The following is a 27,521-nucleotide window of genomic DNA, read 5'->3' as shown; positions in this document are numbered from 1 at the left end:
GTGTGTGAGCTGACAACCTGTTTGATGCATTGTTTATTGTTACATGAGAGGACTGATTCTAGTTTCATGGTGTAGTTACATCTCTTGCATATTGTATTTGTTTGCTTCAGGAGCAAGTGGTTTTTGGTACATATGAGGCAATTGCTACATTCCTTCAGGATGCCTGTGTCAATCAGACTGGCTGAAGAAATGTTGGGAAAATGACTGCCCATGGTAGAAGGAAATTCTTAAGTAATAGTTTGCAAGAGGTCAAATTTGATCTGTAATTCACTGCACCACTAACCCCCCCCCCCCCCCAGTTGTAGTTAAGTTATGCAGCAAAACAGGAACAGGACACAAAATTAAAAGAAGAGGCTGGACTTTTAAAGTGATACACATTGACTTGAGTTAGTCATTAAGTAAACAATGAGATCCTCTGTGAAAGCATACCTCTCTCAGTATCCATAGGTTAGTACTAGGCTAACTGCCCTTGCGAGACATTTTAAGCCTAGCCAGTTATCCCTTGTGAGATTCAAACCCTGCATCTTGTGTTTGTAAGGCAAACAACTTAACCATTAGGCCACCCTCTCAAACTTTCCTTCTTTAAAGTACTGTGGTTTGCAGGTTAAGAGAGAAATTCTGGGGAATAAGATACTATGTCCTTTAAATGGTATGGTTAAGATAGCATGTGTGTACTGTGAAAGTGCTTCTTAGAAATTATTCTACCATTTCTTAAACATGCAGAAGATGTGTCAGAAAATGGTAGAGGGAACAAAAAGAGAAAATAACTATTATTCTGAGGCAGTAACAATTACAAAACAATGTCAACATTTTTGAATTCTATGTTACAGTTAAGTGAAGACCAGCATCCACATGATAGCAAACTAATTTAACAGCATACTTAACTACAGGCTAAAGTTGCTTCTTTTATGGCAAGCCTGAGATCTGTATGTCAATCAAATACAGCTGCTTGTTTTGATACTGAATCATTGTACTGACTAGTAAGCTGCATTATGGGTGTGTTCAGCTGCTTTGTTTGTGCAACAAACACACTAGATCAAATTATGATAAGGATACAAAAATAGCCAACAGCAACATATTAAATGTGATTATATTTTATGTTTAACATAAAAATGTTCTACATTCCATTATAAATTAGAAGTATGTTTCTCAGAATTTGTAATTAATTGTACAATTACTGAAATATGTGCTTTCTACATCTTACTGGCCACATGATCCTAACTCTTTGATAGACCCTGAAGAAGTAAAAGCAAGGTAATTATTTCCTAACTACTGCAGCAGTTTTCCACCGGTTAGAAGTGAGGGCTACGCCGAATACTTCGTGATGAATGAGATGACTTAAAAGATGTCCTTGTACTCGTTATACTATTAATTCTAACTTTCTGTTTACTGTGAAGGAGGTTTCTCTTCATTGTCTCATATTAAATAAGATTGCAGGGAAACCTTAGGCCATATATCTTGTTGAGTTCAACTGCAGTTATTAACCTGTTATAACTATATGATTTACAGTAAGGGAACAGAATAAGAAAAGCACATACAGAACAATGCAGTACCAAAATATGCTAAAAAGAGCCTGGGATTCTTGAAACACACTACGAAAGTAATATATATGGTAACCATTAGATATTTTGCGACTTGTTCATACGAGTTCCAGAATATCAAGGCTGTATGAGTAACAAAGCGGACTTGTATGTATTAAGTCTGAGACTAACATTTCCTGAAGTATTCCCTTTCCTGTAAGCTATGGCGGAGAGTTGATATATATAAGTTTGGGGATGGGGGCTTGCGTCCCACATTGGAAGGATGCACAGTAACTTCCCCCTGCAAAAAACATCTTTAAAGAACTGCAGTCTTCAACATTTGCTGTTCAACTGCATTTTCGGAGTTATTTTTTCTTAATTCCAGGGCTCATCTCAAAATTACAATAGGGAACCAATACGTATATAAATCCTTTAAAAATGCATTTGCCCATCTCCAAAAACTGTTTTATTTGTTTGTATGCTTGTTTGCTTGTTTGTTTGTTTGTTTTCACAGTGGGGCAAATGGTATACATATATATAGTCACCAGGTGTACCATGGTGCAGTTCTGATGGAGAGATGAAAAGTCAGCAAGCAAAGGAGATTAGTAGTTCTGAAATTTAATTCATTCTCAAGTCTTGGTCAGCACTTTCATGAGGTGGACCCTGTTTTTCACAAAAATCTCACCAAGGCGACACTGATATATAGACTGTATTTATATAGCATATATCATGGACAGAACTAAATTAAAGACAGTGGCAGCTGGTGACTTCAATTTAAAGGGGGGCTGCAGGAGACAGCTGAATGGGTGGGGCCAATGGGAAGAGGTGTGGCCAACTAGAAAGGGGTGGGGCTATGCTCAAAAACACAACAACTGGAACTTTAATTAAATACACTGTCCTGGGTGCCAAACCGTCATTATGAGAGTCCAAACAAGACAAAATGAAGTGTAGAAGAAAAAAATATTTCAATGCATTGGCTACATGACAGCTTACTTAATATCTAGATGGAAACAAAAAGGTTGTGACGCATGAAAAAATAAATTACTTTTTAAATACATTACTGGAATACTAGTCAACATCAAGTATAAAAAAACAAGCTTCTCCTTGCACTGCAGTTCTAATTATAACTTATATTCAGCTTTATGAAAGTACTAAGTAACATGGTGAAAGTAGAAATCTCTGTGATAGCCCTACTTGTAAAAATGTTTCTTATCCAAAAAAGACCTGCTGCCTGACAACAACTATCTACTTGTTTCATGGGGAAAACATGATCAAAGTAAAAAATGAACAGCAAACAAGAAACAAGCTCAAGATAAATTGCTTAAAGGATTACTGCACAGGTTATGGACCACACATGATAGATTGGCATTTTATTTAGTTTACGGGTAAAGCCTGCAAAGATGACTGCAAATCTCCAACAAATGTAATGAGCTTCTGAAAATACTGTAATCCTGTCCTTTATTATAAATACTGTCATATGCATTTCAATACCTAAGGTTTGTACATTATCTAATTATGTAAATATTCTCTGCATGGCAACAACAAAAAGGCTATCAGTGTTGTTAATTATTTAATAGTATGTTTATTACAGGTTACTTGCATCTTACAATCTCAGACAAGTTTACCTGATGGTCATTAAAGCAATGCTACTTAAACACAAAGCAACAAGGCACTGCGACAGCATGCATTTTCTGAATAATAAGAAGCATAAATCAACAGTATAAAAATATGACAAAAAAACAGAACATTCTGTAAAATCAAGGATAGATGAAAAGTCACTGTCATACTTGTGTCTACCTTGGATGGGGGAATACTCTGCACACTTACAATGCATAACTGCTCCTTGCCTTGCTTGGACACATCCAGAGTCACTACATGGGGAGTGGGGTGCAACAAGTATGTCACAATTTGAAATGTCTCTGGCTGATGGTAATGGCTCTGACACTCATACCTCTCAACCTCAGAGCAAGAAATCTGGACAAAGCTATACACAGAAGTGGGACACAGGTCCAAAAATAAGGACAATTTTTAAATAATGCTCTTATAAACTTAGAAAGATAATAGAATAGTAGTAGGTCTTGTATTAGTATGAAATTTCTGAAGGGTATGAAATCTGAAACTCGGTCTGCCATTATTTTCTAACTTCAATCTTTAATGATTAGCCACTAATTTGGCAGAAAACCACAATTTTATGAAATTGGGCAAGCAAATGTGATACTCTGTTTTTTCATTTTATACTTCACTGAAGAAGGCTCAGAGAAGGGACACCTTTGAATTGTTGCACTGTTAAAGCTTGAGCAACTGATAACAATAGCAGTATTTAGGGGTTGCATTTCTGAAATAAATGTGATATGGTTACTACCAACACTTGCTGGCTTTTTTTTTGTTGCTAGTTATCCTGCTTTGCCGCCGCAAGGGTTCCACACGCACTGTTGATGTTGTTGATGTGTTTTTCATAATCATAACTCTGATCATTGCTGTAACAGCTTTTTTCGTCATGTTTGGCTGTGTTTACAGCTGTTTCATATTTTTAGGGAGTCGGATGTTTAATTCCATTCCCATTCCTGCCTGGGTCCATCGATGATCTCTCTCTACTATCGGAGGATGTTGAACTTTAATGGTGATCTGGACTTACTTCAATTTTATATGGACTTGGATATGTACTATCGACAGGTATGTCATGTAATTATTTTTGACTACAGTGTTTTTTACTTTATATTTCACATTTACATTTTTTTTTAACTGTAAATATGTATCTGTTTCTGTGTATCTTTATAGTTAGTTTAATATATGTTATATTATGGAATGGTTGCATACTCAGTTGATCTAACAGCATAGTGCTGGCATATGAATCTGTTTGGTAGTGCTGCCAGGCAGGCCTTTTTTATTGCAACTTTTCTTTTGTTTTGTTTGGGTGTATGTCGCGTTTTTTACTCATACCCAGACATTTTCTGTTTTGCCAGTTATAACTGGACTAATAATTAATGTGCCACCTGTTGTAGGTACTACTTTTTGTTTTGTGTTTGTGTTGTTGTGTGCCATTTTCGTGGTATTTGTTTGATATTGATTTTTGGGGTTTAGGTTTAAACTCTTGTGTTGGTTTGGTGGGGGTTGGAACCAAATCACTCAAATGAGTTTATGCTTATGATTAAGTCTATAGCCTGTTTGGTCATTGCTCATGGTTCATAGTTTGCGTGAACATTAGATTGTCTGGGTGTTTGCTATATAAGCAACCTACTTAGTACGATAATTTGGGCAGTGTTATGACATCTTTATTTTGCATAGATGGTTGCATTTTATTTGGGCCATCTTGATTATCTGTTTTTTCATTTTATACTTCACTGAAGAAGGCTCAGGCAGGAAACCGAACCGATTGTTGCTTTTGTGCTTTTTTCAAAGCTATTGATATTTACAATAGCAGTATTTCATTTTCCTCTTGACAATAAAATGTTTTTGATATGGTTACTACCAACACTTGCTGCTTTTGTTTGTTGCTAGTTATCCTGCTTTTGCCGTTGCAAAGGTTCCACGGCAACGCCTGCTTGTTGAGAGGTTTGGATATTTCAAATTCTATAAAGCAATTTATTTGCATGTACCTCTCAACCTCTTAATGCAGGAAATCTGGACAAGGCCAAATAAATATATTGGGGGAACATACAAACAGTACTAAAAATTGCTCTTGTATAAACTTAAGACACTTGATAGAATAACAGGTCTTGCTTTAGCATGCATTTTTCTGAAGTTATAAAGTCTGAAACTCAATGTCTGTCATTATTTAGTGACTTCATTCCTAAATGATTTGCCAGAAAACCACAAATTTTATGAGGAACAAACCAAAAATAAGAAGCAAAAATCTATTCATTTTGCAAAAATCTGGACAGTTGAGTGGTATAGTTCAGCCAGGGCTGTCTGAGTTTGCTGCCCTTCCCCCTTCATAAAATCATGGTCGAATGGAGCCTCCCCCCTGCAGCCATTCCAGTGTCCCATTCCTTAGTTATTTCGCCCCATTTACCAACACTGTAATGTGCATACTGTTTTACTTCTACGATGATTTGGATTTCATTTGAAAGTTTTATTTTGCATTTTACAGCACAGACCCTAATAGATATCTGCTAAACAAAGCAATGCAGTCTCACAATGAAAATAGACTTAGCATTAAAACTTCTCTGCCTTGAAACTCACATTCATTGAAACAGCATTGAAACCCACATTCAAAGAAAATACACTTTGCCAGTGGCAGATAAAGATTAACTTTGGGCGGTTTTCAAATCATAGGCTCCTTGAACACGAAACACACACATGCTCTTTGATGCACCTTCCTGGTTGTATTAAATTATGTTCCTTGTACAATACAGTACAGTTGTTAGAGGGCATTTTCAATTTATTGTTTTGAACATTTTTCCAGTAAACAATGAAACAAAATGCATGCACCAGTAATGACAAAACTGCTCAATTCTGAAAATTTTCATCATAAAAGTCTACTCAAACTTACATTTCCATCATAAAAGTCGACTCAGACATCTACAGTTCATCAGTATCAGTAAATATGCACAATCTCTGAAGAAGTAAAAGTCATCTAAATTCCACATTAAAGAAATCTGTAACTAATGAAGAGGTTGCTGCTAGCAAACAACTTAATATGTCATTGTTTCATCTACAAATAAAGTGGTTGTTGCCTTGAGGAATAAATTGCCCACGTTGCATTAAAAAAATGATAAGCTCATAATATCGCAGTAGGGAATGGATGGCAAACTGATAACAGGTTCATAGTTACTAGGTATCTTCGCCAAAAAGGACTGCAGCATCCACCCCATTTACAATACAGTACAGTATCAGCAATGCATCTACCTACTGTGGGAGTAGAAGCCATAGCCTTCTGCATCAAAAGCAAGCACACTACCTGTTGTGCTATTAAAAATGCAAGTAGACTCACCATAAGCCGTACTAAACTTTTGTTCCTCTGCAGCTCTCAGCTCCTTGTAAAATCTACTCAATACTCCGCTGTATCTCTAAACTTTGCAGCACAAGAAATCCGGAAAAAGCCAAAATTTATTAGGGGGGGGACAAAAGCCCAAAAAACAGGGACACATTTTAAACATTGCTTGTATAATGTTGAAAAGTTGCTACAATAAAATGCTGTGTTACCACCATACATTTCACTGTCATAAATAAAGAAAGGGTACCTCCTAATGCTAAAGTACAGCTATCAGTAACAAGTAAAAACAGTATTCAAAATGTTGTACAGCGTTTCATTTTGAATATTATACATTTCACTGCCAAGTCTTGAACCCAGAGGAACCATGTGCAAAACAGTCAGAGCAGCATACCACTATGCCAAATAAGCTGTTTTGTGAAAGAGAGGAAGACTGAAACTTAAATGACTATCATTTAGTGAATTCATTTCTCATCATAGCTGTCAACCTCTTAGCACAAAGCACCTGAACAAAGCCAATAATGGGGGAATACAGCCCCCAAACATATTCAGTGAATTCAGTTCTCACCATACCTTTCAACCTCTTAGCAAAAAACACATGGACAAAGCCAGTAATGGGGGAATACAGCCCCCAAACATATTAATTGAATTCAGTTCTCACCATAGCTCTCAATCTTGGCACAAAAAACCTGGACAAAGCCAATAATGGGGGAATACAGTCCCAAAAATAAGGACAAATTTCAAATATCCATGTTATAAACTTAAGAAAATTGCTAGAATAAAAGGTCATGTACTTTCTGAAGAATATGAAGACTAAAATTCAAATGCCTGTTATTTTTATTTAACATTTGTTAACCAGGAAAGTCTGACTTGGAACAAAAGCCAATTTTCAGCAGAGCAGGGAGAAACACTCCAGACACATGTCTTTGTAAGATGGGAAGACATGCAGACTCCACACAGAAAGCACCCCAGCCAAAAATCAAACCAGAGAACCTGTAGCTGTCAGGCAACAATGCTACCAGTGCACCACTGCACTACTGACTTTGCCAGCAACAACAAACATACAGAAACCACAGATATTATGAGGAACAGAACAAATATGCAAAAATCTGAAAACTTTTTACAGATGGTGGTGGGTAGGGAATTCAGGCCCTTACTACCTGCACCCAAGATACAGGGTTCAAGCCTGAGTATTCTCTATCCACCACCATGTGTTCTCTCTAGCCACTGGGACATTTCACACACACACACACACACACACACACACACACACACACACACACACACACATACCTCCATTTGTCCGTAGCACCCTACCTCCATAGATCAGGTCAAACTCCGTTCGTCCTCCATTGATCCAGCAACTCTGTTCAGCCTCCACAGTTCCCGTTGCAGCCCATGCAAGCCTCCATAGATCCAGCAACTCTGTTTGTCCTCCACAGTTCTCATAGCAGCCCACAAGACATCACGAGAGTAGTCTGGAGCCTGCGGGTGATGCAGTCCGGTGACCTGGTCTGTGCAGTCATTGCTGCACAGACTTCTGGGCTGGCAGGGCAGAGATCCCCAACTTCCCTATCCGGACTGCCTAACACGGCAGTCTGGAGTTCACAAATGTGTGCTTGGAGTTCTGAATACCAGGAACTCCAAGCACGCATACGTGGAGGTCCGGGACTTGTGATTTTTTTCTGTTTTCTTTCTACAGATGGGGGGGCTGCAGTCCTATAGCACGAGCCGCCCCTGATCAAAGATAAAAAAAGATAGCTGGGTGTACAAGACCCAGGATAAAAATGTACCCAGTCCTGGTAGACCACACAGGTGCCAGAACTGGAAAAAATGACAGTGTAGAATCCTCAAAGTATGGAATCATTCCTACAATGGGGCCAGGACAGCCTCAGGGGGAGGATGCCCCCCCCCCCCCAGTTGTAGAAGGAAGTAGCAGTTCACAAAAACAACAAACATTAACTGACAAAAGAAGAGCCATAAAGACAATACAGTGGACTATTGAGGATAAGAAAGAAATTATGTATTTTTACTATTATGCAAAAAGCCCAGAATTTCCAGATCCAAGAGATACAAAATGATTAAGAGAGAAATCAGAGGAAAGGAAAATACTTCCGCAGGAAAAACTGTTACAAGCTTTAAATAAAAAATTGTGTTCATTAATACAACAGACATTTGAAAAACAGTATATAGATCAAGAAACTTTGATCTCTTTGGAAAAAGAAGCATCTGAGGAAGTGAGGAAATATAAACAACAAAACCTAGAGATATTTGAAAAATATAAAAAAGAAATATGGACATGGGAAAGAAAGAGAGATTTGATATGGTGCAATATTTATGCAAAGGAGAAAGTCAAGTTAATTAATATAGAGAAGGCAGTTTCAAAGATATTTGAAGAGAAATACAGTCAAAGGCATCCAGGTATGGAAAATTTCACAATAAAAAGATTAATAGCACAAATATGTAATGTAGACAAGACGATTAGTAAAGCAGAAGTTAAAGAAATAGAAGTTGAAGTTATGGAGTACCTATGAAGGGTTTAGTGTAGAAGGTCTAAAACAGACTACATCACAGCATGATGGAGTGAGTCCCCAGAATAAGGAAAAGCAAGAAGATCAGGAGACATGTGAAGAAGAAATATGGACAGGGGAAAGGAAAATAGATTTAATACAGTGTAATATTTATGCCAAGGAGAAAACAAAACTAACTAATACAAAAAGAGCAGTACCAAAGATATTTGAAGAAAAATATAGGGAAAGGAATCCGGATATGGAAAACTTTACAATACAAAAACTAAGAAAAACAAGAGCAAAAGTAGAAAAAGAGATTAGTAATGGAGAAGTCAAAGAAACAGAAACTGAGGTTATGGAACAACTGCAAAGAGAAGGATTCAGTGTAGTAAATCAAATACAGAAAGCACCACAACAGGATAGAGCAATGGATATCCAAATTAAGGAGAAACCAGTGGAACAGGAAGGAATGGGTCAGGTGCCATATCAAAATATTTTGGAGCCTTCCACAGGAAACCAGTTTAAACGTTCATTTGAAGCTAGACACCAAGTAAAGGAACAGGAAATCATGGCAATTCTGATGCAGTCAATGTTGAGGAGTGATAGGCCAGCGAGTTTCCATATGACAGAACAGACGACACAGGATGAAACTGAAGAGAATGTAACACAGGAAGATGCTATAGAACTTTCTATAGAATGCCTGCAGGAAACGGAGAACAAGGGATGTGCCCTCAGTTTGGAAGAAAATGAGTTAAAAGAAGAGTTGCTTGATTTAATATACAAAGACAGATATATCAAGATCAATGTGAGAAATAAACTACAGAAGGTTAATAAAACCCCAAAAGTTAGAAGTTTGATAAAACAAATGAACACTGTAGTTAGGACTGTCCATAAAGATCCATGCAATATAATAGAAGTAAATAGAATATATTACTGTGATGCTAAATTAATAACTTATTAAGTTCTACCACAGGAACACAGGGTAGCGAGGGAAAAGAGGGGGCGAAAGTGAATACCATCATGGAAATCTCAAATAGAGAAAACTATAAAGCAGCTAAGACAAGAAGTGTCATTTTTAGAAGATTATAGAAGAGGGAATAGATCAATAAAGATACTAAGAAAGATAAATGTGATAAAAGCAATGCACAGTATTAGAACAGACCAGGATCTATTAAGCACTATTGGAGATAACAAACTAAAAATTTCAAAACAGGCAGAAAGACTTAGAAGATATGAAGATAAATATAGGGGAAAAGCACAAAATAAGCAATTTATTGATTACCCAAAAAAGTTTTATAGAGAACTGGGAAATAAGGTAAAAGGAATTGAAAGACCACCCAAAAAGAGGAAGTAGATACATTTTGGAGAAGTATCTATGAAGATCCTGTGGAACATAACAAAGATGCTAACTGGATAGAAGAAGTAAAAGAAAGAATAAGAAGTTTAAAGGTGCATGATATGAAATGGGATGAAATAACCAGAGAGATTGAAACAAAGTTGAGAAAAGCCTCTAATTGGAAAACCCCAGGCCCAGATGCAGCACCTAATTTTTGGCTTAAAGTATTAAATTCTTTGCAGAGGATTTAGCCATGAGTAAGAACTATTTATATGCGCACCCCGAACATACACAGCACTGGTTAACAACAGGAAAAAACAATGCCCTTATTTAAGAGTGAACCTGCAAGCTACCCGAAAAATTATAGACCAATAATTATCTTCCAACGTCATATAAACCATACACAGGAATTGACGCCAACAGACTTTATGGTTATTTAGAAGAAAACTCAATTATGGCAGTAGAACAAAAGGGCAATAAAAGAAAGTCACATGGAACAAAGGATCATTTGTTGTTAAACAAAGTTATAGTGGAGAACTGTAAGAAGGGGAAGAATAGTATGGCATGGATTGACTACAAAAAAGCATTTGATGGTATCCCACAGTCATGGATAAAAGAGTGCTTAAAAATGTATAAGATATACCCTATACTGATTCACTACATTACAGTGACCATGAAACAGTGGCAGACCACTTTGCAATTATGCCATGATAAAGGACAGATTATTATCCCAGGGATAAAAATTCAAAGGGGGATATTCCAGGGTGACTCATGATCACTGTTGCTATTCTGCCTTGCCATTAATCCATTAACCTGTTTACTTAACAGCTTAGGCCAAGGCTACAATTTCACTCTTAGAAAACAACAAACAAACATTGGTCCAATGATTTATAATCTTCTCTTTGTCGATGATTTAAAACTGTATAGCTCATCAGATGAGGAACTGAAAACACAGCTGCAGGTTGGCAAAACTTTTTCAGATGATATTAGAATGTCATTTGGTCTTGATAAATGTGCAAAAGCAACCTTTAAAAAAAGGAAAACTGCAGCACCAGGAAAACATCAGTTTGGGACAACAATGTGATATAAAAGAACTTGAGCAAGAGGGAGTGTATAAAAACTTGGGAATTGATGAAGGATCAGCAATAAAACATGAACAAATGTGAATAAAACTCAGTAGGGAGTAGTTTATAAGACTTAAATTAATCCTAAAAACAGCACTGACATCTAGGAACAAGATCCAAGCTATAAATCAATTTGTTCTTCCTGCCCTAACTTATAGTTTTGGAGTGATTGACTGGCTCCAAAAAGTGTTGGGTAGATTGGATATTAAAACAAGAAGGATGCTTCACGCTCACCAAATGATTTATAAAAATCAGTGTATACCAAGATTATATAGTCCCCATTCCGAAGGAGGGATGGGCCTCCTTGAAAATGATTACATGTATAGATCTGCAATTGTGGGACTCCACACATATTTACTGACCTCACAAGAAATGTAGTGAAAGTTTTGAAACATGAAGAGAATAAATCTAAGATGACATCTCTGCTTAATTTAGGAGAAGCATATCAACATCAAGCAGGAATGGAAATCAAACCAGAAGTAGATAAAAACAGGCAGCAACTGAATGTGCTAAAAAACAAAAGAAAGAATATAAGGTGAAGGACCAGATGAGAAGGCAAGAAATGTAGAAAAAACATAAAAATAGTTGCAAGTATAGAAAACTTCTGAAAGAGCCTTATTTTGATCAATAATGAACGCAGGAATGGTTAAGGAGAGGTGAATTCACATCAAGAAATGAAAGGTTAATATTGGCAGCCCAAGATAGTGGGCTACATACACACTGGTTTACAAAGTCCATTGAACATGTGGGAGAAACAGACATATGTAGGTTTTGTAAAACTGAACTGGAAAAAGTCACACACCTTGTTGCTGGTTGCAACACACTAATGACAGAGAGACTGTATACTGAAAGGCATAATAATGTGGCAAGCCTGTTACACTGGAGATTGTGTAAACATTATGGTATTGAAGTGGCTGAAAAACACTGGAAACATGAGCCACAAAGAATCACAGAAAATTATGAAGTTTATATCACATGGGATCACCCAATCTCAACAATTCAAAAGATAGATGCTAGAAAACTGGATATAATGTGGTCCAAGAAAAGAAGACAAAAGTAGCATTGATCATTGAAATTGCCACACCCAGTGACTACAGTGTACAGAGAGACACAAAGTCATAAAATACCTTGATCTGCAGGCAGAAATAAGAGCCATGTGGAAGAAAGATACCTAGACAGTTCCAGTAGTATTAGGAGAAGCAACTAGTCTTATAAAAATAATTTACAATTGTATTTAGATATGTTACCAATTTGTGTAACATTGTACAAATTGCAGAAGGTGTCATTATTGGGCATACTGCGGGTGCTGCGAAGAGCATGTTTGGCTAACATCAAAGAGTGAAACAATACTAATTTCATGAACTTTAATCGTACTTTGACTTAGGGATGGGGTCCATTCCCATCATACATACATACATACATACAAACATACATACATACATACAAATGTTTCAAGCACAGGCATTAAACCCCTTCTAGCTTGCCAATATGCCAAAACACTTGTTTCTATAATAAATGTCCAGGCTGTTCTTAAAAATATCTAAACTAGTACTTGCTTTAATGTAATTTAGTAGTCTGTTCCAGGCATCAGCTACTCTGTCAGAGAACCAATTAGTACACTTCTCATTCCTATAGAATATTCTACATAGCTTATCTGATGAATCTCTAGTACTTCTTGATAACCCCAAACATTCCCAGAGGTAGTTGTCCCTAAATGCCCTATATACCTGAATAAGATCTCCTCTTAAATATCTGTAAGAGACACTGTACAAGTTCCGATATTTTAGTCTTTCATAATAACTTAGATTTTCACATCCATGGATGCCCTTCATATATTTCTGCTGTACGCTTTCCAATTTATTCATGCTTGTTTTCCTATAGGGTTTCCATATTGTTATTCCATACTCAAGTTTGGGTCTAATGTAACTAACAATGACTTCATTATGTTTGATTTCCTAGACTTTATAAATCTTTTTATACAACCTATAGTTCTATAACTATCATTAGCCAATTGGGTGATATGATTAGAAAAACGCATTGCTGAATCTACCCATATACCCAGATCCTTAAATGAGTCTGCAGTTTCAATCACTGTGTGCTGTATTAAATATTCACATTTCCGTTAATGTCTCCCAAATCTCATATGCTTAGTTTTTGATGTATTTACCAACATATTATTCTCCTGTGCCCAAATGGTCAATTTAGTCAAATTATTTTGCAGACATGCCTTATCTGTAACACTTGTAATCAGTTTACCCAATTTCAGGTCATCAGCATATAGACTGTAGAACACCTCAGATGAAAAAGTAAGGTCTGAAAGATACAATCTAAACAAGTAAGGGCTTAATAAGAGCCCTGTGGGACACCTTGACTGTAACCAAGGATTTCACCTGTCATGTTTTTGTGTGATACTTGCCATGTCCTATTTGTAAGATATGCAGCTATCCATCTTATCAACAGTACATCAATACCTAGTTGTACTAATTTATTGATCAGTGTTTTGTGCATTAACCTGTCAAATGGTGAAGTTAAATCTATATAAATCACATCACAGCACAATTTGTCATTCATAGCTGTTATTATATTGTTATAGAATATCATGTTACAGGTGGTAATAGATCAATTATCAACATATGCATGCTGATATATGGTTTCAAGTCCCAGCCTATCCAGTTCTGACAATAACTTATCCAGTATTACCCTCCCCATTATTTTTCCACAACATGAAAGTAGACTTAAGGGTCTATATGATTCTGGGTTTGTCCTACTCCCCTTTCCCTTAAAGACAGTTTTAATAACTGCATGTCTCCAATCTTGAGGAATCTCCCCATGTTTATATGACCTAGTGAATAATAAATGAAATGGCAGTGTAAGTTCTTGCTTAAGTGTTCTCAGGTCATTGTTACTTATTCCGTTTCCTCCCTGCGCTTTGTTTGGATCCAGTTTGCACAGTTCTTTTTCAATATAATCTAATTTGATTCCAGTATCTGGGGTTACCTGGATGTCACTAGGACAACTTACCACCCCTTTTGTGGAGACAAACTGATTTGCATAAGATTTTGTAAATATATCTATAATCTGTTGTGTCTGAGAATAAATTTTAGAATCTGCACACAGTTTATCAATTTGTGTATCTTTACTCCTTCCACATATTATGTATCTATAAAAAGGTTTCCTATAATGCTCAATATTCTTATATAAATTTTCTTCAAAATTTTCTTGATCTTGTCTAACACTATGCTTAATCTATTTGTTCAGCTCATTTATTTCAGTTTTCACAGTTGGAGTTCGACACCTCTCTTCCATTTCTTATATTTTTTGTCTCTCACCTTAATCAGATATCTTGTTCTTATGGAAATATACCCTCCTGATGTTGCATGCCTAGATCCTGATATTAAACATTGTTTTGACTTTTTGTACTCAAACTATTTCTCTTTTAAAGCTTTCCATATTCCATCTGCAGTTTTTCCACTGAACACCTCACTCCAGTTAGTTTTATATAGTAACTGTTTTGCTTCACTATAATCTGTAATTAACCTTCTGTGCATTGGCTTAGATTTCAGTTTGGCAGAATTATCTAGCAACAAATTAACATTTATGACCCCATGATCACTGCACATCAATGGTGGTAAAACTTGACTTGAAGTTACAGTAATTTCTTTGGGATCACAAACAATATCTAGTATATTCTGTCCCCTGGTAGGTTTTTTTACAATCTGAAGCATTTGTTGTTCCTGAATATTCTCTGTGAATAATTTCTTTACTAATGTTGTTGAATCAATATTTTTCAATGACTGGCCGGTAACATCGTAAAACGAGCATGCTGATTGGCCAGCCCAACCAGCGTGCCCATTGAGAATATACAACGGAAAATGGTCTGGTCACCCGGACTTTTTTTTCCGTTGATATATTCTTTCATTTTAAGGGTTTAAAAAAAAAAAAAGAAAGCATAGCAGCGGAGATCTTCTTTTCTTTGTTGCTTACTTTCCCGAGCACTGATGTACTGGGTACGCATGGGAACGCAAATTCCAAATGCATGTGCAGTACATCAGCAATGGCAAAGCAGAGCTGTCCAGTGGTGGAAAGACAGCACGGCACCATTATACAAGGACATTATTTAAGAAAAGTAAGCATTTTTTTTCTTAAATAATGTCATTGTATAATAGCAATAACTCACTTCTGGGTGGGGGTAATGCTGGATTTAACCACGGTTGTCTTTGTTTGGTCACTCGGGCTTCGCCCTCATGACCAAGCCACACCAACCGTGGGTAAATCCAGCATTACCCACACCCAGGTGTGGGTTATTGCTTAATTATTCCAGTCTGTTTCTGGTAAATTTAAGTCCCCAGCTAATATTATTCTTCCCTCCTGCGTTTCATGTAAGAAATGTATGAATTCCTCTAGGTCATCTGCACTTGACTTTGGTGGTCTGTACACTCCAATAATTGTTATATGTTCCAGTGTTGTCTTTATTGTCACAGTGACACAGTCTATAGTATTGGTGTTATCACTGAACATGTAATAATCACAAGTCTCATAGCTATCTTTAATCCCTATCATAACACCTCCACCTGATTTTTTGTTAGAATGTCTGTTACAGTAAAAACATTTATACCCTGACAGAACTGGTTTCCAGTCATTGTTTTTTAACCATGTTTCACAAACTATAACAACGTCAATCTTGTGGGAATTTAGCAAATTTTCTAATAAAAAAATTTCATTATTAATGCTCCTAGCATTAACAACCATCAGAGATGCATCAAATGTTGCTATCTGTGAACTGTTACATTTTTGACCTGGCAAAAATCCTAGCTAGTGTTTGTCAAGTATTGCAAAATATCTGCTGCAAAAATTCTCTTCCCTGATCTAGACAAATGCACATCATCCTGTCTGAACATGTGTGCCCAAAAAAAGGCCTGAATGCTCTATACATTTCCATTTTTTAAAACAGGACATTTTTTCCATGTAGGTGTTTATCCAAAAAATCTTTAGATTCACAGTGACCTGACTATCCTTTCTATAGGTGATTTGTGAAAAATATGCCCTAACACTAGTACAAGCTATACTATCTAGGAGGGCTGTCAGTTCCTGACTAACAGTCAGAGAATCTTTGTTGGTGACATTATTTGTACTAACATGAATAAAAACAGATCCATACTTCCTTACATTAAGGCATTTCAAGGCTTGTTTCACATCTTCTATTTTTGCTCCTGGCAAGCATAACACTATCTGATGTTCATTATCATCTCTGCAAATATAAGTATCAGTTCCTCTAATAACTGAATCTCCAATTACAAGAATATCTTTTCTGACCATCTCTGAAGAAGCTTCAGCTTCTAATACAGTAATTTCTGCTCTAGCAATTGTTACGAAGGATAGATCTTCATCACTATTAGTCTTATTAATTCCACTGTTTTCATTGCGTATTAAATTCTCATCCAGCTGGCATTGTAAATCCACAGCTTGAGCCATGTAGTCAACATCTGTCTTTCTCTTCTTTTTTTCTTACAGTAATGTTCTTCAATCCTTCCACGTTCAGTTTTGATTTCTTCCTTTTCACCTGCCCCTTGCCTCTTTTTTCTACCTTTTCCATTGGAAAGGTGATGCCTTTTTCTGCAGACTGAGGGTTTTCTGATAGACAGATATCTTCATTCCCTGTCACCAGTGTGTTACATAACAAAGCAGAATCCTTTTTACCACGTATTCTCTTTCCTTTACAGTCATTAGTCAGTTTCTTTTTCTTCCTTGTTATTTGTTGAAAACTTCTTCCTTTCTTTCTTTTTTTTTGTTTCCTTCTAAAAAAATGGATCCTCAGATTGCTGAGTACTTGCATCCACAATTCCATAGTTCTCAGGGGCTTCACCATGTTTCATAGGAGTTGAATGTTCTTTGCAGAAAATAGATGCATCATTTCCTAAATCTGTTCTATTTGTTCTATGCCTAACATTTTATTTAGTTCATCAGTCCAGTCATTAATATATGATGCAGCAGTTCTCCAAGCCATGCCAGTTGCACATGTGCAATCATCATCATTAAGTCGAGATTTGCTTCTAACAATGGTAAGCAAATCATCCAACTTTTGACATGAGGAACAAAAATAACCAGTGTTATCAGCTGTTACCTTTAAATATGCATAGCATTTATTATACTGTACAAGATACTTGTGCATTAGCAAATCATTAATTGTATACTCATTTAAGGAATCCATATTCAGCTTTAATTGAATAAAATATTGCAAAGGAAAAAAATTACACAAAGTCAGTAGCAAAGAATTCAAAGGAACTTAAATCAACTTCTATGACAAAAATTATACCAGCAATATCCAACTAAATAATAAAATACAATAAAGTTGTTCTGACCATACAAGTGCTACCAGCCAGACAGAAGTTGTAATTTCTTTACGGTGCATGTGTGCAGTAGCTTCTGCTCACTATAGCTCGCATTCACACCTCCTTTTAAAAGTAAAAATAAATAAAACTTCTTTTACCAGTCAACTCCACAACAAATCACAAACCAAGAAGACAGTATTGTATATATATGTTCAAAATTTTCCTATCTGCAGTCTGTGTAAATTTATAGCTGTCTAGGCCCCTTGTGGTGGCCAGAGCTTGCCTGTCAAAAAAACTATCCCTTTCTCACAACCAAAAGTGAAACTAAAGGTAAAACAGCAAAATATGAATCAAAGAAAAGCTGGTTAATAACCTCCTACCTACAAACAACAACAAAATAAAAAAATAACAAATGCAATATAAATAAAAATAAAAATACCAGTCAACTCCACAACAAATCACAAACCAAGACAGGATTGTTTTGATATGCTAAGAATTTCCTCTCTGCAGTCTGTGTAAATTTATAGCTGTCTAGACCCCTTGTGGTGGCTAGAGCTTGCCTGTCAAAAAAAACTATCCCTTTCTCACAACCAAAAGTGAAACTAAAGGTAAAACAACAAAATATGAATCAAAGTAAAGCTTGTTAATAAGCAGTTTCTTCCTACCTACAAACAGTTAAAAATAGTGATAACAAATGCAATATAAATTCAAATAAAACTGCTCTTACCAGTCAACTCCACAATAAATCACAAACCAAGACAGGATTGTTTTGATATGCTCATGGAGAAATTAAAAAGCAGTTCTGGAAAAAAATAATTTAGTTTCTTGGTCCCAGACTCCAAAAGGGTAATTACTGCATTGAAGCTCACCTTTTAGTTATACATAAGCACCAAAATGATGACCAGCTCCCAAAACACCTGCTTAAGGCTGCTTTCTCAGCTTCCATGAGAATGAGCACTCATTCCAAAGTGATCTAATCTCCCAGCTTCATTGAGAGTGAACATTCAGGCAAATATAATCACCTAGCATTGATAAGCGAGAACAAGGGTACCAGTGTTGTTTGCAAACCTCAGTGATATAGAACACTGATGCTAGTATCACCTACTTGTCTTAACCATGGCAAGTGTTTATGTGAGGCTGACCGCTCACATAAGAGTTACCTCCCAGCTGCAATGAGGATAAAAATTAATAAAAAGGTCATCTTCCAACCTTAGCAACAGTTCTCCCAGCTGATTCCACAGCACCATTTAATGTATTAAATGTCATCAGTAGAGGCTATTTTTTCCTCCTCTGTCAATATTCTGACAAGATTCTGTTTCTCCTCAAAGGCCACAGCACCACAACTGGATACTCATACTTCTAAAACCAAAGTCCAGAGGTTGTGCTAATGGGATGCTCTGGTGACTTGCCTTTTTGAATGTCTGCAAGTGATTAATGCACAGACTATGATGATTAAAGTCCTCTGGATACCTTAGTTTGTCCTGCATTGGTGATGTCAGTGAAGCAAACATGGTTGATCGACATCAGCTAGTGTAAAGTCATGGGGTAAACAGATAGCTAGACAGTTCAGTTATGTTACAATTATCTCCTGAAGTGAATAGTTTTGCACTGCTCATCTGTGCCAGAACATGAGTATTGGAGGGGATGCCATTTTGCAAAGATATAGGTCTAGTCACAGAACTGTCAATTATGCTTCACTAAAGTACAGTTCCATGAAGTCCAACCTCAAGAAAACTCCCTTAAAAAGAAGAAAAGAAAGAAAGAAAGAAAAACTCCAAAACCAGCAAAACACAACAGTATTTTTCCTACTCCTCTTCCACATATAATTTATTATCAATTCTGAAGTCACCACTAGTTAGGGAAAGTTATATTTCCAATAGTCGGAGACAACAGTTTGACTGATGAACATTTTGTTGAATTAATTTCAAACATTTGATTAAAAAAACCAGGGCTGTACAGTGCTGCAGGTAGCATTGCCACCTCACAGCAAGATGTTCCCCAGTTTGATTCTTGGCTGGGGTGGCTTTCTGCATGTCCTCCCTGTGTTTGCATGGGTTTTCTCCAGGTGGTCTGCTTTACTCCCACTCTCAAAAGACATGCAGTAGGTGGATTGGCAGTCTAAATGGCTCATAGGTGTAAGTGTGTGCATTTGTGTGGTATGAAAGAACAACCATGGCAGGGCTGGCCAAGCAGTGGAGTGAACATTGGCTCTAGATGAATGTCACTGTTGAAGTGACAGCACAACACTATGTGTAACAAATGGGAGACAGGGTTGTGGATGGATGGATTTGATTACACATTCAATAAAAGAATGAAATTACTGCAAGGGAGTATTAATTGTGAAAAAGTCAGACAGGGAGATAAGACTGACTAGCCAGTCTGACCCATCCACCTTTAGAGGAAGGTACTAGACGACTCTCCTACTAGGGGACCTTCTTGTAAAATTAAGCAGAAGAACTCCAGAGGAATAAAGGGGAAACCCAGACCAAGTGTATGTCATAGGCAGGATGGAAGCGTATACAGAAGCACAATTTTACAGTGCTTGGTAAGATCCACATTACATGTGCTGTTTATTCATATAACATTTCACTGCAAATATTTTAATAGCACATGGAGTCATAACTGTTTGACAAATATCATTTATTTACTACAGGAAAAATACAAGGGCACACCCAGACAGGATATATACATGAGTGTATGTGCTTACTTACTCATACATATTTCTTCCCACTTTATTTTTCAGTATAGGAGAAAGAATAAAGCATTAACAGTATGAAAATTATTTTTATCAGTAGTTTTACAAGTAACAAGCATGCATTTGATGCTTTAAAGATCAGACGACTGTCTGATATACTCCACATACCAGGTGGATGGAGTTCTGTCCACTACTGACACTATACTGCAACATAAGGGGGATACTGTACTCCTGAGACTCGTTTGTTCAGAGAAGACATTAAACTGACATCCCATCTGTGTCAGTTCTTGGGAGGTGAAGAGGTTGTAAGAGATACAATGGCACATATCAAACAAGTGCTAAATAATTCTCCCAGGGCCTCAGTCAAATTATCCCTAGTCAGTATGATTATCTTATCTCAGGGCTCACCTAAAAATAGGCCATAAGTGTAGAGGGACAAATCTGATCAACAAATGTTAACAAATAAATATACTTATCTAGACTCAAATGCACATACTAGATATAAACATTAGCAATAAGTTAATTTCTTAACATTATAAGAAGGCATCCATGCCCCAAAGTTTCTTAAATTAGGCTTGATAATCTAGGAGTTGAAAACTGACTCAGAAATATTGTGTGTATATGTATGTGTACATATATGTGCATGCATGTATGTATGTATCAAATGATGTGACTTACCTTAAGCAGTCAGAATAACAAGAATTTCCCTTTCTATCCCTACCAATTCAAACCATAAATTGTATATGATAGAAAACCATCTGGGGAGGGAGCAACTACATTACAATGAATTACCTGATTTCCCCTCTTCTCACCACTGTTGGTCTCCAGCTAGTATAGCTGTTGTGCCTCCATTTTAAGTCACTTTTCCACTCCCTGAACCAAGTAAATCTCACCCTCTCTCCAATTGGCTCACTCTACAGTATAATTTGACATCTTATCTATTTTTGCTTTCAATAGAATATCTGATATATATTTGATATAAATTACCTGTCCCTTTCAGGGAGCTGTACATTGTTTTTCTAGTGCAAAATAGTACTGTACTGGTGGGACCCCACTTCATTTGCCTTGTCCGTACTTGGGCTCACTCCTCTCCTCTAACCTACCCTCAATTCCCACCCATTTCTACTTCTCAAACCCCACCCACTCCCTCAGCACCAATCAGTTTCATTACAGCCATCCTAAATGGTCTTTCCTCCTCAGCAGACATAAATCAATCCATTAGGCTACCATAATAGGCCTTTTCCTCCTCATTTCTCCTCTTCTTTTCCTTCTCACTTAATGCATAAAATCACTAAAATCACTTACTTACTCAGTCCAGTCATCACTTACTAACTCTTTCAAACCTAACTAGACTATGCTGCTCCTTCATACACTCTCCCTACTTCTACTATCTCATCTGTCCTATGCCACATCCTACCACACTCCATATCTATCCCATCTCATTGACATATCCAACACTGTTCTCCAAAATTCTAACTCCTTTCTCTCTCACCCTGGAATAGTTTCCAGCCAATAACCTATCACATCCCATACCATTTTTAAATACAACTATATCAAAGAGGAGTCCACACTATATTACCTCTCATTCATACTCGCCCTTGACTGGAACATCAATCCAAATCCTGGCCCCACCACACAGATCCTACACACCTGCAACTCTTTAAACTCACCTGCCCCAACTTCTCTTCCTCCATTCAAATGAGGTATTAGTTTAATCTTGATTAAGTTAAATATTAGAAGCATCTACAATAAACTAACTGACTTACATGCCTGTATAGCATCACACATCCCCCTGTCATACTTACAGACAACAGAAACCTGGCTAAAACCAAATACCAAAAACAAGGAAATTCTTCCCCTTGGCTATAAAGTCATTAGAAATGACTGACAACATAAGAAGGCTTGTGGCATGGCTATTATATACAAAAACACCCATGAACTCACTTCCTATTCCAACACCCACCCCAACTTTCCCAATGCTGAAATAATTATATCTCTCCTTCAAATCAGAGCTATGTATATCCCTCCTAGAAACAACATCCCAGTACTAGGAGATACCCTTTACTTGATCTCTCATAATATTAACAAGCAATGATTGTTTTAAGCAATCTTAACATAGACTACCTATGTATCAACTCTGAATTCCCCACTATCTCCATTAATCTAGCTGGCTTCACCCAAATTTCACTATTGCTAGCGGAATAGACAAATGCAGCAATAGGCAGTGTCAACATTAGACTGGATCCTCACCACCACCCCTAACAAAATTAACACGGCTGGCTGTCTACCTGACACCAGCAATGACCATTCCCTACCTTTGCCATAGGATAAGCTAATCATGCACCCAAACACATAGTTTATAATCATGTATAGAAAGTCATCTCCTTTGACAATGACACCTTCATTAGATATCTCTATAAATACAACTGAGACATTCTTAAAAAAAACTAACCCTTGATGATTTTGTAATTCACTTTAATAACACACTCAATAACATACTAAATTAACTTAACTCCTAACAGTTAAAAAAATCAAATCCAACCCCACCCTCTGGTTCACAAAAGAAACCAGGCATCTCATGTTGAACAGAGATAAGGCTTGGAAAACATGGTCTACAGATAAAATGCAGTACAAATGGTAATATTTTACTCAACTTAAAAACCTCACTAAGCAGAAAAATTGGATCAGATAAAATTGCATACTTTTCTAAGCTCCAAGACCAACACCAACAGAACCCCAAACTATTCTGGACTTCAATAAAAAGAATACTATACCTTGGTCAAACTGCCACTCCTTCACCAATCACCAACAACAACTTCAAGCCCATAACTACAATATTCAATACTTATTTTACACGATCTGTCCTCTCCTTACGTAAAACCAAACCACCCTCTACCATCACTATCCCTATCAGCCATAACCACCATCACTCTGCTTCTCTTTCCAACTATCGCCCACCACTACTATCAAAAAAGCTAAAAATCAACCCCAGCTGCCAGCAATTTACCACCAGAATTATCACAAACTTGCTGCTGATGCTCTTGCATACTCTGTATCCATACAGATAAACCAGCCATTACAGAGAGCTATGTCCCCTCATCTGGAAAAATCCCACATTATACCTCTACATATAGGTGGAACATCCACTGATCTCGACAACTACTGACCCATAGCCGCAGCATCACCCCTTTCTAAAATATTAGAAAATGGATTCACTCCTAACTCTTAGCCCATCTTAGCAATAACAATCTCCTTTCCACTATTCAACATGGCGTCTGACCCAAGACTCATTCTCCTCTTAAATGCTAAAACAACAAAAAATAAAAATAAAATAAAAAAAGTTTTACACCCAAATCTTTGTCAGCATCACCTCAGCAAATAATCCCATAATAGAAACAGTATCCAAGATAAAGTTGTTTAGTATCATAATATTTGATAATTTAAAATATGACCAACACATTATTCAACCCATCAAGAAAACTCAACAAAAGCTGGGCTTCCTCTACCAATTCAAACCCTTTCTCACTAACTCCCCTAGGAAATCCTTATCACCCATCGTGAGAAATCTCCATTCTAACTTACAAAATAAACTAGAAATTTGGTACAACAAAATAGCTAAGCTAGTATCCAACATACCAAAACAAACTCACCACTGCCAAGTACTATAGCCCTTACCTACTCCCAACTACTTATTGACCATAAAATAATACACAAACCTAACACCTGCCATTTGCTGCAAAACATCCAACAAAACTACTTTTCACCTAGGAATCATCACTCATATAATAAACATCCCCTGACCACCACTAAGTCTCACATCTGTGCAAGTGACACTACACCTTTTACTCAAAATATGTTGCCAAGCACTGCAACTCCATATCACTTACTATAAAACAAGACATCATTACTACAAGCTTAAGCACAACCTAAAAAAAACATCTTTCATCCTTATGGCTATGCTCATGTCCCATCCCGACTAAGCTCACCCATCTTTCTGTTTCTTTCCTTTCCCTTACCAACCTGTAGTACCACACTCACCTCAGTTTTTTTTTCTTTTTCCTCCAGCTGTTTGCCTTTCATTACACCCCCACCTATCACTCTCATGCCTTCCTTTTCTATACACTCTCTGCTTTTTCTCTCCTCATCTCTTTACTTATCCTATTCAATCTCAACATCGCCTTAGTTCTGTGCATTTCATACCACGTAACTTTTTCTGCTTGTATTGTTGCATTGTCTTCTACTGTTTATCTCCGGCACTAGAACAAATGTGTTCTATGTGTTTGCAAGCCCTGAATTAATTTTGCATCACTGATTATAATAACCAACTTCATTTAAGCTAATGTGAACAAATGAGTGCATGTAAAATGTTTTATGTTATTGTTTAATATTACCAGCTAATATATATGTTTTTAATAGGGACTTGTTGTCTAGTTAGACTTTCACTGTTGTAACTCATTCTAAGCCTTTTGGTTTAAACACTTGGGCTTCGGACCAGTTAGTTGTTTTGCACTGAGAGGGTTTGTGGTCTGCACTGTTGTGGCAGAACAGGTAGCTTACATCCTTCTAGGTTGAGAACTGCTGATTGAGGGCTCAGTGTCTGTTATTCTAAAAGTGTATTAATTCTGGTTTAAGCACTTGGGCTTTCAAACCAGTTATTTTACATTAAGAGGGTTCGTGGTCTGCACTCTTGTGGGAGGAGAGGCTGGACTCTGCCCTTCTGAGCTGGGAATTTCTGGTTAAAGGCTTATAGTGCATGCATATCTGAACTGTTTCTTACTGAAGTTGGTGCGCCTTGTTTGCTGTGGCATAGACTGGATTCGGGCCTGCTGGATCTAGCTTTGTTTGTGTAACTTGAGCACTAATCCAGACATTCTCTAAAGTATTCAATGGTATTTATTACTGCTTGGTTGTAACTTGATTAAAGTGTAGCTATCATTCAAGTCTTTTGGATTAAGCACTTGGGCTTCAGACCAGTTGTTTTACATTAGGAAGGTTTGTGGCAAGCACTGTGGTGGCAGGACAGGTAGCTTTCATCCTTCTAAGTTGGGAACTGCTGATTGAGAGCCCAGTGTCCAAGTGTATTAGTTCTGGTTTAGGCACTTGGGCTTCAGGCCAGTTATTTTACATTAAGAAGGTTCGTGGTCTGCACTCTTGTGGGAGAAGAGGCTGGACTCTGCCCTTCTGAGCTGGGAATTTTCTGGTTAAAGGTTTATAGTGCCTGAATATTTGAACTGTATCTTACTGAAATTGGTTCACCTTGTTTGCTCTAGCATAGACTAGATCCAGGCCTACTGAATCTAGCTTTGTTTATATGCTTGTTGTTTGTTTGCTTGTTATTTCCTGGAAGCTAATTCACCTAATACGCAACTTCTCAGCTTCTGTGGATCACTAGTGATATCTGCATTGCTTACTGTACTTATTTCCTTGTTTCACTTGAAAGAAAGTTACTGTTTGTCGTTTTGCATTTAGTTACTTGTAACACATTGCACTCAAGTTACCTGGCACTTGCTCACTAAAGCAATTATATAAGTCAGCACTAAAATTAAAAGCACTACACCCTCACTCCCCACTGGCCCTTGTTTTCAATTAAGGATTTCCCAATATTATTCTAGCATGTCCAAAGGTCAGTTGTCAATCTCCTCTCCGGTCCAGCTGGTGAATCTGGGAATCTTGAGGCAATGTTATAACTGCCTCATGTACACAGACAACCCTCTCCTCCTCCCACATAACACAAATACTTGCGAGAGATGCAGCTATTTAGCCAAACTGGAGGCTGAGCTCTCTCAACTCAGGACTGGCAAGACCAGACAGGAGGAGAAGGCAACTACACACACCACAAAACCAGCCTCACATAATGCTACCACTCCACTGAATCAAACACATAAACACACAAAGACATACTCGGAGGCTCTGAGTAAAATTTACCTAAACAGCAGAGGCCTCCAAAGCAGACACCCAAACAACTGCTACCTCAAGACACCCCACAAGCAACACATAAACCACAAAAGCAGTGTGCAAAGCAGTCACAGCCCTTAAGGCCAAATACAACACCAAACATACTTGTCATAGGTGACTCCATAGTCAGACACACTGACGTCCCACTCACCAGGCTGAACAAGGAGAGGGTCACAGTAAGCTGCCTATCGGGCGCTAGAATCCGCCACATAACACAAGCACTCGGGTCACTCCACAGCAAGTACAAATATGACACAGTCATTGTCCATGCTGGTGTGAACGACCTGAGGCGTACCTCCCTGGACTGCATGAAAAGAGACATAGAGGAGCTCTCTGATTATGTAGCCCAGGCAGGTATGACCCTAACCCTGAGCAGTATCCTTCCTTCACCAAGAATGATGCCACAATATAGAGACAAGATGATCAGCTTTAACAATTGGCTTAATGTCTGGTGTCATTCAAAGGGGATCCAGTGTCTGTCTGCCTGGGATGACATGCTTGACAAGCCACGCTGCTTCAAGGGACGGCTTGCACCTGTCACCCTGGGATTCGGATATTGGCTAAGGCTCTTGCCACCCCATAGTGCCTTTTTTAGGCAAGGCTCAAATTCTAAACCTACCACCCTAGAAAACAAAAATGGGAAGAAATTGAGGGTAATGCTGCTCAATGCCAGAAGTCTAAATCTCAAAATGCACTCGAGGCCCTTCTCAGTATGGAGAACATCGATGTCTGTGCTGTAACTGAAACCTGGTTCAAGGCTCCTGAGAGCACCCGGCACTATTAGGTTTTACCTCATATCATGCGTTCCGGCCCCAAAACCCGGACCACTCCACAAAAGGAGGGGTGTATCCATATTCATAAAGGATACTCACACCTCCAGGTTGGTGGCAACGCATGAAGCTCGAAACCATCCAGGTGCAACTAACCATAGGCAAAACTGCTCTACAAATTGTAGCATGCTACAGGCCACCCTCTCAAACTCAGGAACCCCACACAGCCTTCCTGAAGACACTGGAGGGTATAAATGTATCTCCAAACACCATCATATTGGGTGACTTCAACTACCGAATATAGACTGGGAACATTACTCAAGCCCTAACTTTCTAGCCAGTTCCTGGA

The sequence above is a fragment of the Protopterus annectens genome, chromosome 13.part0, assembly GCF_019279795.1.
Source record: "Protopterus annectens isolate FY-2018-M chromosome 13.part0, PAN1.0, whole genome shotgun sequence".
In the NCBI taxonomy this organism is placed as follows: domain Eukaryota; kingdom Metazoa; phylum Chordata; order Ceratodontiformes; family Protopteridae; genus Protopterus; species Protopterus annectens.
Note: the sequence above shows the minus strand (reverse complement) of the source record.